The sequence below is a fragment of the Coloeus monedula genome, assembly GCF_965178545.1.
Source record: "Coloeus monedula genome assembly, chromosome: Z".
NCBI lineage: Eukaryota > Metazoa > Chordata > Aves > Passeriformes > Corvidae > Coloeus > Coloeus monedula.
This window is the reverse complement of record NC_138822.1, coordinates 84,379,584-84,394,619: the sequence shown is the minus strand read 5'-3', so window position 1 is coordinate 84,394,619 and position 15,036 is coordinate 84,379,584. Positions and strand designations below refer to the sequence as shown.

Below are 15,036 nucleotides of genomic sequence, written 5' to 3'. Positions count from 1 at the left end.
GGGTGAAGATAAGCAGAAGCAGGATGGTTATTAAAAAAATAATTTTGCAAAAATTACAGAAACAGCCCTAGAGGTTTTCTATCGTCTCTGAGAAGCCTGCACCAGGAATTTGCCCCAAAGGACGTATGTGCAGCATGTGCCAGCAGGCAGAGAGATGGCAGAGCAGCTCCTCCAACCCTCCACGGGCCTCAGAGATAGGGATCTCTCCGAGAGACAGCCTGATGTCCTCTCACAACACTGCCCTGGATCTCACAAAGTGCTTGCACAGAGCCGGGCCATGGCCTCCCCTTTAATCCTCCTGCTCACTGACAAATCTCATCCCGTTTATTCTGGGGCCAGGGCTGGACCACTCGCAGATCTGCGTGCTCAGCTTGGGCAAACAGCGAGGACAGGCTTTGTGGAGAGGGAAAAAACCTGCACTTGTCTGCACAAACCATTTGGCAAAAGGTTTCCACCCTCACTCCTCATGCTGCAGCGCCACAGCAATGGCCCCAGGCTGGCACGGCAGGAGAGACCCTCCCAATGCGATGGAAAGGGGCAAAGCCATGTGGGGAGGAGACCTGGACTGTGCCCCCATCAGAAACACTCCCGGTGCCCCTCTGCTCTCCCAGGCAGCAGCCCCGGGGCTTGGGGAGTTGCAGCTCCAGCCCCGTGTTCATACCTCTGCCGCCTGGAGAGTGGCCGGATGAGACACCCATCTGCAGACAGCCCTCTGGTCAGCTGTGGCCAAAGGGATACTCCACTGGGGCCACAGGGCTGCTAGGCCAGTGCTGGACAGCCCGGCCATGGAAAGGGAGCTGGGCATCCTGTGATGGCCAGCTGGACCTGAGTGAGCAGTGCCCCGGAGCCAGGAGGGACATCCCTGTCCTGGGGGCACCAGGGACACCAGCGAGGGAAGGGACTGTCCCGCACTGGGGCTGCCACAATGCAAGAAAGATGTAAAGCTCAGAGAGTCCAAAGGAGGGACATGGGGATGGGGAAGGGTCTGGAGGGGCCACATCAGGAGCAGCTGAGGGCACTTGGTCCATTCAGGTCGAGGAGACTGAGGGGAATCCTCGCTGCAGTTACAGCTTCCTTGTGAGGGCAGCAGCAGAGGCAGCTCTGATCTCCGCTCCCCGTGACAGGGACAGGACCCAGGCAATGGCTGGAGCGGTGCCAGGGAGGTTTAGGTTGGAGATCAGGGAAAGGTTCTTCCCCCAGAGGGTGCTGGGCACTGCCCAGGCTCCCCAGGGAATGGGCACGGCCCCGAGGCTGCCAGAGCTCCAGGAGTGTTCGGACAGCGCTGCCAGGGATGCCCAGGGTGGGATTTTGGGGTGTGTGTGCAGGGCCAGGGGCTGGAATGGATGATCCTGGTAGGTCCCTTCCAGCTCAGGAGATTCTGTGATTTGATGATGATGGGGCAAGGCCACCGAGCAGAGCCAGGACCGAGCAGAGCCAGAACTGAGCTCAGCCAGAACCGAGCACACGGAGCCCCGTAACCCACCCTACCCAGCCAAGGCTGCCCAGGCCCTGGCGGGAATCAGCAGGACCTCCAGCAGCCTGCCCAGATGCAGCGGGGCACAGTGACCACTGCGGTATTTGGCCGCTGTCCAGCCAGTCCATGATCCAAGCACACGGCGGCTCAGGAGGAAACCTCTCCTGGGCAATTCGCCGCTCTCAGGGTGGGCTGGAGCCGCCTTCGGCCCACACTGCTCTGCTGCTCCTCGCTCACAGCCAGCCTCCCGTGGTGCCTGACCCACACATCCAATCTGCCTGGGGAAGCAAGGCAGGTCCTCCCATCGCTGGGAGGGATCACTCAGCATCCCAAAACCCGCCTTTTCCTTGGGCTGACTCCCTGGAGAGCGGGGCCATCCCACGCCTGCAAACAGCGACACAGGAATCCCACACGACACACAACGAAGCTCCCCCTCATCTACTCTGGGAAAAAGACCCAAATCTCTGCTGCTTTAATGCTTCCCAGCAATTTTGGGAGATCCTGTTGCACAGCCACGGGATGCCAGCAGCCAGCAAAGCTGAGAGGCAGTGGCAAAAACGCGCTGGCATCGTCACAAACAATGCAGGACATTTTCCAGGGAATTAAAAAAAAATATTGTAAATCCTGCTCCTAAAATAGACCGGCCAAACCCAAAATGCACTCCCAGTGACTCTCAGCCACCCACATAAGAGACAGGGAATAAAAGGCTTTGCTGGACCACTGCTAAAGCTTGCTGTCAGTATAATCACCTACCACTATAATGAGATTACATGGATTAGCTGTATTTTAAGGAAACATCAATGGGCTGGACAGCCTTTCCAGGCAGGTTTTCAGAGCTGCACAGAGCAATATTGCAAGAACCAGGAGGCTATTTTTAGAAAGCTTTTCTCCAAATAACCCGGGTGGAGGGAAATCGCAGGGCAGCAGAGGTGTGCTGATGCGGGCAGCAGCTGAATGAATGAACGCTGCTCTCTGAGAGGGAGACAGACCCATCCCTGCCTTCCCTTGGCTGAGCTGCACAAGAAATTAACTGAGCCGGGCCCAAGGCTGCATTCCTGCCATGCCGTGCTGAGAAATGGACTCAGGGGTTGGAGGGGAGCAGGAACACAGGACACACCGTGCTGAGCGAGGAACACCGAGGCCAGCCTGACCCAGGATGAATGCGCTGGGATTGCTGCCTGGTGCCCTCGGGGCACCTGCACTCCCACGGAGCTGACAAGCCCCAAGCCCTCTCAGGCTGTACACAGGGCAGCTCCCAGGAAAATTCCCCAAAAATGAATCAGGAATTAAGACTTCCCGGCCGCCACAGTATCCCCATCACCACGTGGGACCTCAGCGCTGTCCCACGCAGCCTGCCCAGCACCTGGAAGAACAGGTCTGCTCAGCAGGCATCACATTCTCACCCAGGAAATCCCACACTCACCTACCCACCCTCATCTTCTCCCAGCAGTCCTCAGGATTTAGGAGGAACTCTCAGGCAATCTGTTTTTTTGTTGCTTTTTGTCCTTGGAGCTTACTCCTACAAAACACCCATCAGCCATGCGAAACAAACTGTGCATTTCATTTTACAAAGCCCTTTACTCTTCCTTTCCAGCATGGATCCAACCTGGAAGCCTTGGGGAACTGCAGCCTGGATACTCTGCTCCCCACGCTCCACCCAGCATAACCCTGCACCTTCTCCCTCTTGTCGTGACTCAGCCAGGGCCTGTGAGTAAAACCCAATTAGGGATTAAACATCAGAGCAGCTCAGCAAAAGGATGGCCCCTACCCCAGGCAGCTCACAGCCTGGGATCTTTAGCTCCCACCATGGTGAAGCGACAAAAATAACCCATTAAAAAGCCACTTTAATTGCCTTGCCAGTGGTTTGCACAAACTCCATCTAACGCTGGAGGTAAAAATGAGTTAAAAGCCTTAAATAGAAAATTCTCTTTCATTACTCCCACTTTTACCCTTAAATTTTAATGGGGTTGCGGTGAGGGAGGAAGCACACCCAGCCAGGCCTCCAGCTCCTCTGCAGCATGGACCAGGCTCGGTTCTGCTGGGTTTGCTCCACCACGGGCTCCTGTGCGGGCTGCCCTGGGACACAGCACCAGGCTGCTGCCAGGCACAGCTCAGGGAGCCCCGGAGTTCGCATTCCTCATGCCAAGAGAGCCTTAACCAGGACAACAGAATTTACAGGGTGAACCCTGCACCAGAGCCCCGCAGAGCCTCGGGAAGTTCTGCTGTGTCCCACATGTGGTTGTGCTCCTCAGTCGCTGCCCAGAGCGGAATCCCAGAGGATCACAGCCTAATGTGCATGTCCCAAACACCGATAGCTGGATGGTGTGGAGCCAACCAAGGATTTTTGGGAATAACACATTCCTTTTGCCAAGGATTGTTGGCAAAAACACACATGAGAAAGACCACGATGTGGCTGGAGAAGGGGCCTTATGGAGGAAGGGCAGCTTTTCTGGGATAAACGCCCTGGTTGTGGCTCCTGCAGAAAAGCACAGCCCAGCTCAGCGCAGGCGCCGGGGTGAGGCTGAGAAGGGCCAGGGACCGTAGGGGCAAACAAGACCATCCAAGACCCCAAAGCCTCCAACCCATTTCCAGAAAGGTCTGAAAGAACTGACTGTGAATGAGAACTGATTTGCACAAAAAGTGAGAAATGTCTCTCCAGGGAGGGGAGGCCTCAAAGGTGCCCCAAAAAGCCCAAGGCCCCAGGACCCATCAGCTGGATCAACACTGGAGCCAGGGCTGGTGATCTCTTTTTCTTCTTCTCTCTCTCTTTTCAATTCATCTCTTTCTTTCTCTCTTCCTTTTCATCTTACCCCTTTATCCAAACTCCGCTGCCGTGTGCTTATGCTGCAAGATCAAGGACTGACAGACGAATTTCCGTGCCAAGTGTGTAATCTACTAAAAAACCTTGTGAGCTTTTGTTGTTCCTTCCAACCCGTGAATCCTGGGTGCTCCCTCCTCCCCAGGGGTGGGACAGCACACCCAGCACGTCGTGTTCGAGCCGATCACGGCTCAGGAGGAGAAACGTTCCACCACCACATTTTTGGTGAAGAAAAAGACACGAGCAGGAGGTGAGCAGAGGTCTCAGAGCCCAAAGAGCACCTCACAGGATCACAGCCCAGCACTGCCCGATGCACAAGGACCACCTGAACCCAGCATGACCCCGCTCCCCATCCAGAGCTGGGGGCCCAGAAGGGAGGAGGGAGTGGGGCAGCAGCTCCAGAGCACAACTGGGAGCTTGCTGGTGGTTTGGGCTGGTCTGCTCTGTTTCCAAACCTGATGGGTACATGCAGGGTTAGAGCACAGCCTCGCTGAGGAGAGCAATGCAGTCAGGGTCCTCTGCACCAGCTCGGGCTCGAGACCCGCCGTGACCAGCATTTATTTAGCTAAATGTTGCCCTGAAACATCCCTTCTGCTCTGCCCACGACTGTGAAAGGGCCATCAGGATGGAGCAGTTTCACAGCCTTAATCCCTTCCTTCACTTTTGGCTCCAGTGGGCAGCAGGATGACCATTTTGCAGAAGGAATCATGCCAAGTAAACCTGGCTGAGGGGTTTGGTTTTTAAGTCCCAGAGACTCGCTTTCTTCCCCTCCCCTTTCAATCGCTGTTGCTCACAAAATTCTCATGTTTCCAAAGCATTTTGCAGCTCTTAGAGTACTTTGCTGGGATAAAGAAAAGCTGACACACATATTACAGCAGCAAAGATTATTTCTGCTGTCTGAGTAGTAGCAGGCACGTGAGATTTATCCAGATAAAGGAGGTCAGAGTCGGAAATGAGCTTAGATTCCAGGCTGTGAGTCCAAATCACCGGGAGATTTGGTGTCTCCACGGGGGGACAGGCACTCTGCACCCCAGCAGGGAGTGTCCTGTGTCAGCATCACCCCACGCCCTCCCTGGGTCTGCAGGGCTGCCTGCCCTCCTCAGCCCCACGGTGAAGGGAGATGGGTGAGACGAGCACAGGCACCGACCCAGGCCCCTCCACAGGGGGCAAAGAGCTTTCCAAACCTTGCCATGACATTCTTCTCCCTGTCTGCTAATGCTGTTCAGCCGTGGCATTAATCCTGTGACTGCTCCTGGGGTCAGCTGGAGCGCACAGAATTTTCACGTCCTGAAAAGATCTTGTGAGTATTAGAACCGGGATTTCATCCCAGCTACTTCTCCTTTTCCACACTACGCCCCGCGTTTGAAGCAGACAGCAATTAGCTTCCCGGCTCAGAGATACGTGATTTTCTTTTAACCTTAGACCCATCTTTAACAGAGGAGACTGGGGCACTCCTAATGACTCGAAGAGACGAAGGCTCTAAAAGCCTTTCCCGAAAGCAGATTTGGCTCCGTGCTCTCCAAATACACGAGATAAGGAGGCTCTTCTTCGAGTACTGCGACCAAACTCCAGCCCTGCCTGTGCCTGCAGCCCTCACCGCGCTCAGGGAGCTCCCTGCAGCACTCTCACTCTGCTGATCGCTCAGTATTTACCAAACCATGCTGTGTCCCCCCAGACAGGCAGGGCAGGGGTGCAGCGGTGCCTGTGGAGCCGCAGGGACACACGGACGGCGCGGGCACCCATCCCGCCCCACATCCAGAGAGGATTTTGGGAGCAGGTGTGGCCACCTCGTCACCCTCAGCAGTTTTCTGTCCCTTCAAATAAGCAGGACAAGCCCCTGCCTAACGACAAGTGCAGGTGAGGATCGGAATCAGAGACAAGGCAAGTCAGTCACATCGAACAGTGACATTTTCTGGCAAATACAGAGCCCACCAAGATGCGCTTTGCCACTGCCCTGCCCCTCATCCAAGCAGAAAGGAGAGGACTCAGAGGTGGCACCGTGCACATCTTGATCCCTTCACATCCACCACTTCAGGCTCCAACTTCGTCTTCCTGAAGGAGTCTCATCAAATTTCACATTTCTTTGACTCTTCTACCACAGAGCCCCAAAACTGACGTCAGGTGTAGAGCATGCACAGGGGGGAAAAAAGAGAAACTTCGATTTTGCACTACAATGTAGCCGCTGAAGTTTAGAAAACGGTGGCACAGGCGTGAGGGAGAGAGGAACCCATCCCAGCTCCTGTGCTAGCCCAGCTGGACGCACATCTGGCCCCAGCGCTGCAGCATCCCTTTCCACCCAGCAGGAACTCCGGGAGCTACAAGGTCCCTCTCCATCCCACCGGCATTTCTGCCTCACAAGACTTCCTTTTCTGGCTCCCCAGAAACAGCTCCCTGGCCACCACTCCCTGCTCCCAGCCTTCCCGAGCAAGAGGACGGGCCTTGCCTGCTCACTGCCTTACTGAAAACACATCATTATTTCTCATTTATGGCATTTCTGCACCTGTGGCCACGCTCAGCCTGGGAGATTATGTGGAAGGGAACTAAGCCTCGCCTGCTTGTTTCAAGCTCTGCATAAAGCCTTTCTCAAGTCAATACAACCTCACATTAAAAAAATAAAAACAAACAAAAAGCTATGGAGGAAGCAGAATTCCCAGAGAGCAGAAGAACTGCAGTTCTTAAAATAAATTATCTGAAATACTCTCCTGAGTACAGGTGCCCAAGTACAGGTCAGATCTCCTGTAAGAGAGATGCAAACCAGTGACAGAATCCCAGAATTATTTGAGTTGGAAGGGACCTCAGAGCCCATCCGGTGCCACCTCCTGCCGTGGCAGGGACACCTTCCATTATCCCAGGCTGCTCCCAGCCCCAATGTCCAGCCTGGCCTTGGGCACTGCCAGGGATCCAGGGGCAGCCACAGCTGCTCTGGGCACCCTGGGCCAGGGCCTGCCCACCCTCCCAGACAGCAATTCCTTCCCAATATCCCATCCAGCCCTGCCCTCTGGCACTGGGAAGCCATTCCCTGGGTCCTGGCCCTCCATGCCTTGTCCCCAGTCCCTGTGCAGCTCTCCTGGAGCCCCTTGAGGCCCTGCCAGGGGCTCTGAGCTCTCCCTGGAGCCTTCTCTTGTGCAGCTGAACACCCCCAGCTGTCCCAGGCTGGCTTTGATCATTTCTGTGGCTCTCCTCTGACAGAGGACTCTCTCCTGTTCTGTGAAGTAGCTCCAGCACACCCGTGCTCTGACGCAGCTCTGTGGCGCCTGGGGCCCAGCTCAGGTCCACAAGCACAGCTCTGACTCACCCCCCTCCCCGTGGGTGCAGCCCCTTCCTCACTGCCCATCCCAGCACCACTCCTTGGATGCAGGGTGGGACCCACAGCCACACCAACCCTCCTGGACATCCGTGGGGTGCGGGGAGAGGAGCCCAGCTCTGAGCCCGGCCCCAACACTTCGCGCTTTAGTACTGACAGAAACGCAAAGGTAACTTCTTCTTTCTTCCCCTTGTCCCATTCTCCTTGATCTCATTTTAATTGGAGCCGGTCCCAGCTGGATCAGATCCCGAGCAGCCCAGCACCTACCCTCTGCCCTTGAAGTCATTCTAAGCTGGGACCTATTTCCACGTTCGCATTTCCAGCCCTGCCCCCTCGCAGCCGGCAAAGGGTTTAATTTACCGTCACCCAAAGGCGCTCCGTGATGGTTCGGAACTCTCCGTGTGCCACAGGACGGGGCAGGGGGAGTTACTGGAGCACAGAGCCCCGGCGAGGGGCTGGGCACCGGCGGTAGAGTGGTGGAGCACGGGGGAATTTCCAGCCTGGCTGCGAACCTGGCCCTGCCTCTCTCCTCCTCACGCCCCCAGAGCTGCTGGAGCGCACGGCTCGGGGCTGGGAACACCCCCAGCTCCTTCAGAGGGATCACAGACACCGGAGTGAGAGGTGAGCAAGGGGGAACAGCTTCCCGAAGGCTCACGGCCCCGCAGCTCAATGCTGCATTCCCCGAGCCCCATCTCACTCACACACAGGAACCAGCCTCGCTCAGGGGCTGGAGACGACCCCCAGAGCTTCCTTTGGGAAAGGACTTCAGGAGAAGGGCTTAGGAAGCCTCCAGCTGGAATCAGCCTGCACTTCAGACGATGAAATTTGATTGGCCTTTTATCTTAGTTTACATAGCTAATTGTTGCAGGTGTATCAGTTACCGTGAAATTCATCCTGTTGTAAAATCAGGTGCAGCCAAGAATTAAATTGCGTAAATAATCCGAGCAGCTGGGACAGATGGACTCCGACAGGACTCAGCCCAGGGGATTGTTTGCTGTTCCCCGAATTCGGTGGGGCCGTAACGCGATGCTGAGACATGGCCAAGCCACTTTCCTGGGAGACCACAGGGCCTCGAAGTCTCCCATTGCTGGGCCGGGAGCGGAGCCAGGGCTCAGGGCAGCAGAAGGTGAATGATTATCGGCGGCAGCTCACGGCAGGTGAGGCGTGGCCACTCTGGGTGCAGGGCTCAGGACACAGGGGCAGGGTGCAGGTCCCGGGAGGGCACAGCTCTGCCCCAAGGAGCGCAGGGAGCCGCGGTGGGCACACACCCAGCGCTCCGAGAGCTCCCTGCCCGGCTCCCGGCTCCTTCCGTGCCTGCCAGGAACGCCCCGAGGAGCAGGGAAGAGCCGGCGGCTCCGGGCTGCGGCAGCGGCGTGGGCTGGCCGGCTTCCTACGGAGATGAATGTTGTGTATAATATAGAAACCGAGCTGCCTGTTCCAAGCACAACCACGCCGGCTGCTTTTTAAAGACAGGCTCAGCTCGGGTGGAAAGCGCTGCAGGAACAAGCAGCGTTAATTCCCCCACCGCCCCCAAGCCAGGGAAAGCTTTCAGCAGGGAGATTTGGGAGCTCGTCCCGCTCCTGATCCAGCCCCAGGGACAGGGAGCGATGGCAAGGTCACCCTGGCACCTTTCCGCTGGGCTGAAATCGGCTCCTGTAAATCCTCACATGCAATCCTGCCTACAAAGCCCTGGAAGCAGATCACTGTTTAATCTCAGCCTGGCGCTGGGCAGGGGGAGCCAAGCCTGGGCTGCACCAGCTGGCACCATGCTTGCCTGGGAAGCACCTGGGGAGGTCCGAGGGGTGCTGGGGTCACTTGGGAGAGCAGCAGGAGGACATCGAGGCACACGAGTTCTGAGTGCCAAAATAACGCAGCCACGTGGAGTATGTGATTTCCTTCAGCAGCGGTGTGAGAGACACTCGAACACCGTAAGCACCGAGTTCCACTCTTCTGCGCGCACAAGGACATCTTGCCACCACCCATCACATCCACACACCCAGGGGGGCAGACAAAAATGCCACAATGCAAACAACTCACAGATAACCGATACCAGACCCAGGGAGCACACAAATCCTTGGGATGAGAAGCTGCTGCTGGCACAAGGAGCAGGCCACGTGGCAGCATTAATTGTCCATGGAGTGGGGACAGGTCTGCGTGACAAGGATGAGGCCAGAATGAACTGCCGTGTCTAACGCAAGTCTTCTTCTATTACAGTTTCTTTCTGTGTCTCTGCTACTCACAGGAACGGTGAGCCCAAAATAACGGCAGCAGTGTATGACTTTAAAAGGGCAAATTTTAAAAAGCCCAGAGCAGTCGCTGGCATCAGTGAAAGCAAGGAACCCGCTTAAAGCTTCTGCCAAAGACCCCAAAAGTCACAAACCCAAAAAAGCAGCAGGATTTAAATCATGAAAAAGCCATTCCGGCAAAAATGAGACGTGGAAAAAGCATGGAAACGTGATCTTTCTGAGCACAGGAAAGGAGAGAGAAATGGCACTGAAAAAGAAATGTCCACAGTCGGTTACTGATGGGGACCTCTGAAGGAATCCATTAAATCTGTACAGCCAACAGAACTAATTGAAAAATAAGGCACTTTTAAAGCACGCTAGGAATAGAGAATTAGCTGCCAGACTGACTATTAGGTACCATCAGTAACACTGGAAGCAAGCGCTGTGCTGAGGTGGGATGAAACGGTCGCCAGAGGGAATGAGAGAAACCCACAGATCAACCATGTGCACCCCACTGTGCCAAAGCAGGGATTTTCCCACCAGCCTCCTGTGCAACCTGCCTCAAAACCCCTTAATGAACCCCTTAAAGCCCCTTAATGACAGAAACTTCAGCATTGCCAGACACCTGCCAAAATAAAGCATTTCCAGACCAACTGGTAGAACTCGGAAACTTTGTGGAGTCACAGTATTGAGGTAAAAGGCAGGAGCAGCAGGCAACCTGGGGTCAGCTCCAGCTAGAACAGCAGGACAGAAATTTCAGGTAAATACACGAACCGGAGACTAAAAATACAATTCCAATCAGCCAGCTGAGTTTCCTGGAATTAGACCTATTTAGGAGACTTATTATCTGTCTAAAGACATTATTGTTGCCTCGACACAGTGTTTGCCCACATTTCTCCGGAGCACATAATATTCTGAGGATGAATCTCGCAGCAGGTGCGACCGACTCCGCGCACATTTCGGTGTGCGCTGAGCCAGTCCCCGGCGTGGCTGCTGCCGAGCGAGGCCATCGGGGGAAACCACCCAGGCGCCTCCCTCGCGGATTTTTGTCACTGCCCAGTTCCATCCGTGACTCCTCCCGGGGGACCGTGTTAAACGTAAATCTGTAACACGAGAAACCGCAGTGACTCACGGATGGCTGGTCGATGACCCCAAATCACCTCAGTGAGGCCACAGTGCAAGAGACCACGTTTTTGTGTTGCGCGGTGACACATGAGGCCAGGACAGAGATCTCTGCCCAGAGCCAGAGGAGGGTTTGGGGTGAGCACGGAGCATCTCTTGCGTAAGACACCAGCGCAAAGCCAAAGTGGGAAACACATCCGTAAGGAGTCAAAAAGCGAGCTCACACCAATGGCTGCGCCCAGATGGGCACCCGGGCGACAAGGCCACACCAGCGACATGCCGAGGGGGCCACAAAACCCCCTCGGTGTGAGGGGACAGCACCCGCAGGCTCCCGAGGAGCAGCTGTAGAGGTGACCCGGCCACTGCGGGCAAGGAGCGGCGAGTGACGAGTCACCTCTGTGACAAGGACACAACAACATCCCCCCCCCCGCAAGTCAAAACGAGGTAAGTTCAACCTTGAAATGCGATAGCATCTCTCCAGAGTGAGAGCAATTAAATGTTGGCACAAGGTAGGGAGGAAGGGGGCGGGGGGACTCGCCATTGCTCAGAGCCATTAACACAAAATTAACAGGCTGTTTTTTTAACCCGGGCTTCTGTGTCTGCAAGGGGGATGAGCTGCAAACTGCTTCCCTGCAGTTGCATTTCTGCAACACCTCCCACCGGGGGGGGTGTGGAAAGTTTCAGAAGCGTATTTTGTGCTTCGGGAAGAGTCCTGAGTGGTAGGAGAACAGCAGGGTCATGCTAAAAAAAGGAAAGATCAAAGCGAAAAGTCTAAAAACCAAGGTTTGCAAGCGCCGGGTGAGATTAATCTCCCTTAAATTTAGACATTTCCAGCTCGGCTATCCAAATCCGAACCAGCACCCTGAAAGGCATTTGCTTGGGCTGCGACGAGGCTTTGCAGAGAGGGAAACGAACCCCATCCATGTGGAGGTGCCCGTGCCCCCCGTTTGGTGGGGGGCAGCTCAGAACAGGCGCTTTTAGACTCCAAAGCCAGGGCAGACAAACAGCACCCACCGAAGCAGGTCCAACTGCAAAGCTGAGGGGTAATTTCAGCCCCGAATTCCAGTTCTGGAGATTTTGCCTTGCAGCCCAGCACCAGGGGGCAGGAGCAGGGTGAGGAGCTAATCCAGCTCCTGAAGGCAGGTCGTCACGACGAGAAAAACACGGCCCTCTGCATGGAGGACTCAGCCTGGAGAACGTGAGCTTGGTCGAGATGCTCCCAGGTCAATGTAATTCCTTCCGAACGCGAGTTATTTGATTGGGATTTCAAGTTTTACCAGTCCTTACTAACGGACTGGGCTCAGCTGCAGGAGGGAAAGGACTGCAATGAACCACAGCCATTTAGGCAGCTTTTAGATAACCCGTTTAGATAGCTTCCAGACTGGAAAAGCCCTCCAAGATCACCAACCATTAACCCTGCACTGACAAACCCACCTCTAACGCATACGCCTAAGTGAGCCTGACTCCTCTCTGCTTTGGCTCCCAGGCCAGGGCAGGGCTCACACAGATGGCTCTCCCAAGCACAAGGGAATCAGTGGAACATGGATTATCATGTCCTTTTGCCCTCTTCTCTTCCGCAGCGATGGGGAATGCTGATGCTCAATTGCTGGGTGTGAGATTTATGCTCAAAATATTGAGTTCGACTCTAGCCTTTATTCCTGCAATATCCTCATGACAGTCCTGACCTCCCTTTCCCTGCAATCCTTTGCCCACACACCTCCACGGGGCTCGTCACCTTCCACCCGATGGACACCTGTCCAGCCACAACGAGGACAGGGCACTGCGAGCCTGAGCTGCAACCCTCCATCGTGTCCAAGGGGGTGACAAAGATGTCACTGTGCCCAGGCCTCCTTCTGCAGGAGGCTGCGATCCTGCCGCAGACCAGGAGAGGGAAAAGCACTCTGGTTTCTGGGAAGTTCCCAGCGCCAGATAGGATTAGTCCTGTCTAATTAACTGTGAGGAGCAAGCAACACAGAGCTGAATGCAGAGACCGACCAAGACCCCCTCGGCAGCAGCCAGGCTCTGTGCGTCCACTACCAGCCAGCTGCCTGGACAAGAGAAACCCTGGACACTGCACATCCCCTCCTCTGGCCATGACATCCCCCAAGCACACAGCCCAGACAGGCAGAGGTCCCCCAACACCTCCGACACCCCGGAAAGGCTGAGTTTGGGATGCACACTGGAGCCTGGGCACCCTCTTCCCCAACCAGCCATGGGTGGTTGTGTGGGGACAGCCCATCGGAGCCACTGCCACACCAGGGCTGGGTTTTCCTGCCCCTTTCTGGTACTCGCAGCACAGCAGCCCTGGATGATTCCCAGCCAAACGCGCTTTCCCCACGCGCCAGGCACGTCCGATGCCACCGCAGCCTGGACTGTCACCACCGGCCACCTCCACCCGAGGGTCTGGCTCAGGTGGGAGGAAACAGACCCGACTGAGAGCAAACACAGCTTGCCTTGGAGCAGGTGACAGGGAGAGAAGCAATTTTCTCCTCTGGACACAGGGCAGGGGTCTGGGGACCTGCCAGGCACGCTGACTCCAGGTTTCCCTGTGGGAACCCACGGGTTTGTGTGGGCACACACATACCTGCACAGCCATGGGGCACGTATGGACACACCGGGCACGTACTGACCCACAGAGCCCGTACAGAGGCACAGGGGATGGGCAGACACACGGGGCAGGTACAGCCCAACACGGCACCTATGGATAGATACAGCTCACGGCGCCTATGGATAGACAGAGCTCACCGAGACTCTCAGGGGCACGTACGGACTCACGGGGCAGGTACAGACCCATAGGGACCACAGGCTCATACAGCACGTACGGACTCGCAAGGCACGCACGGACACAGAAGGCACGGACAGACGGACAGGGCACATACAGACACACACTGCCCGTACAGACCCGCGGGCACGGACAGACGGACAGGGCACATACAGCCCGTACAGACCCGCGGGGCACGGACAGACGGACAGGGCACACACGGGCACATAGAGCACGTACAGAGCCACGGGGCACGGACACACAGGCAGGGCACACACGGGCGCACGGCGCCCGAACAAACCCACAGGGCACACAAAGACCCACCGAGCCCGTGTGAAACCGCGGAGAAGCAATGCCGGTGTCTCCGCTCGCCCCCGCAGTCAGCGAGCCGGCGCTCGCACGGGTTTGGATCGCTCCGTTCCGGGGGAGGGGGTCCGGGGCACGGGAAGGACGAGGCGACACCGGCACCGCTCCCGGGGACGCTCCCGCGGGCGGTCCCGCACGGGGCACGGACCCGCCCCCCGCCCCCGCCCGGCTCCCCCCGCCCGCCCCCGCTCAGCGGCAGCGCCCGGCGGGGCTCGGGGGCAGCGCCGGGGCCGCCGCACTCACCGGGGCCGCCGCGCTCGGCTCCGCCATGGCCCGGCCGGCACCGGCACCGCGCCCGCCCCGCCTGACGTCACCCCCGGCCCCCGCCGCGCCGGCACCTGCGGGGGGCGGGGCCGGCGGCCGCGAACCCCCCCCATCCCCGGAGGGACCGCTGGGGCCCGGGCATCCCTCGCCATCCCCGGGAAAAGCCGCCGGAGCGCTCGGCTCCCTCCTCGCCATCCGCGGGAGGAGCCGCCCGGGGGTCCCTTCCTCCCTCGCCATCCCTGGGAAAAGGCGCCCCAGGCATCGGGTCCCCCCCACCCATTCCGGAGAGGAACCGCCCGGGGGTCCGGGCATCCCTCGCCATTCACGGGAAAAGCCGCCCGAGGGGTGCGAACCCCTCTCGCCATCCCCGGGAAGAACCACCCCGGCGTCCGTCCGGTCATCCCTCGCCATCCCCGGGAAAAGCTGCCCCGGGGAGCCGGTCCCTCCGCTCCCCCCTCGCCGTTCTCGGGAAAAGCCGCCCCAGGGGTGGGGTCCCCCTCGCCGCCCCCGGGGGAAGCGGCACGGAGAGGTCCGGTCCCCCTCGCCACCCCCGGGGGGAGCCGCCGAAGGCGATCCAGTCTCTCCGCTCCTCCCTCTCCATCCCCGGGAGGAGCCCGACGAGTCCGGTCATCCCTAGCCATCCCCGGGAGGAGCCGCCCCGAGGGATCCGCTCCCCCCTCCCATTCCCTGGAGGAGCCGCCA

At 57.5% G+C, this 15,036-nt stretch overlaps 2 protein-coding genes across 4 annotated transcripts in view; one reads left to right on the top strand and one right to left on the bottom strand.

Moving 5' to 3' along the window:
* The window catches only part of MAPK4 (mitogen-activated protein kinase 4), a 44,549-nt gene extending 30,195 nt beyond the window's left edge, over window positions 1-14,354 (bottom strand). Inside the window, exon 1 of one of the 3 annotated variants that reach the window (XM_082301359.1) lies at window positions 14,314-14,354. The gene's annotated coding sequence lies outside the window, so the exon portion shown is untranslated. Of the gene's footprint in view, window positions 1-7,956; window positions 8,087-14,028; window positions 14,144-14,313 lie in introns of those variants that run through there. The other 2 variants (XM_082301360.1, XM_082301362.1) reach the window with 2 other exon arrangements.
* Window positions 14,355-14,624: 270 nt separating this feature from the next.
* Window positions 14,625-15,036, top strand: part of LOC309585102 (large ribosomal subunit protein uL22) — a 369,655-nt gene continuing 369,243 nt past the window's right edge. Inside the window, exon 1 of the mRNA XM_082301594.1 lies at window positions 14,625-14,636. The gene's annotated coding sequence lies outside the window, so the exon portion shown is untranslated. The remainder of the gene's footprint in view (window positions 14,637-15,036) is intronic.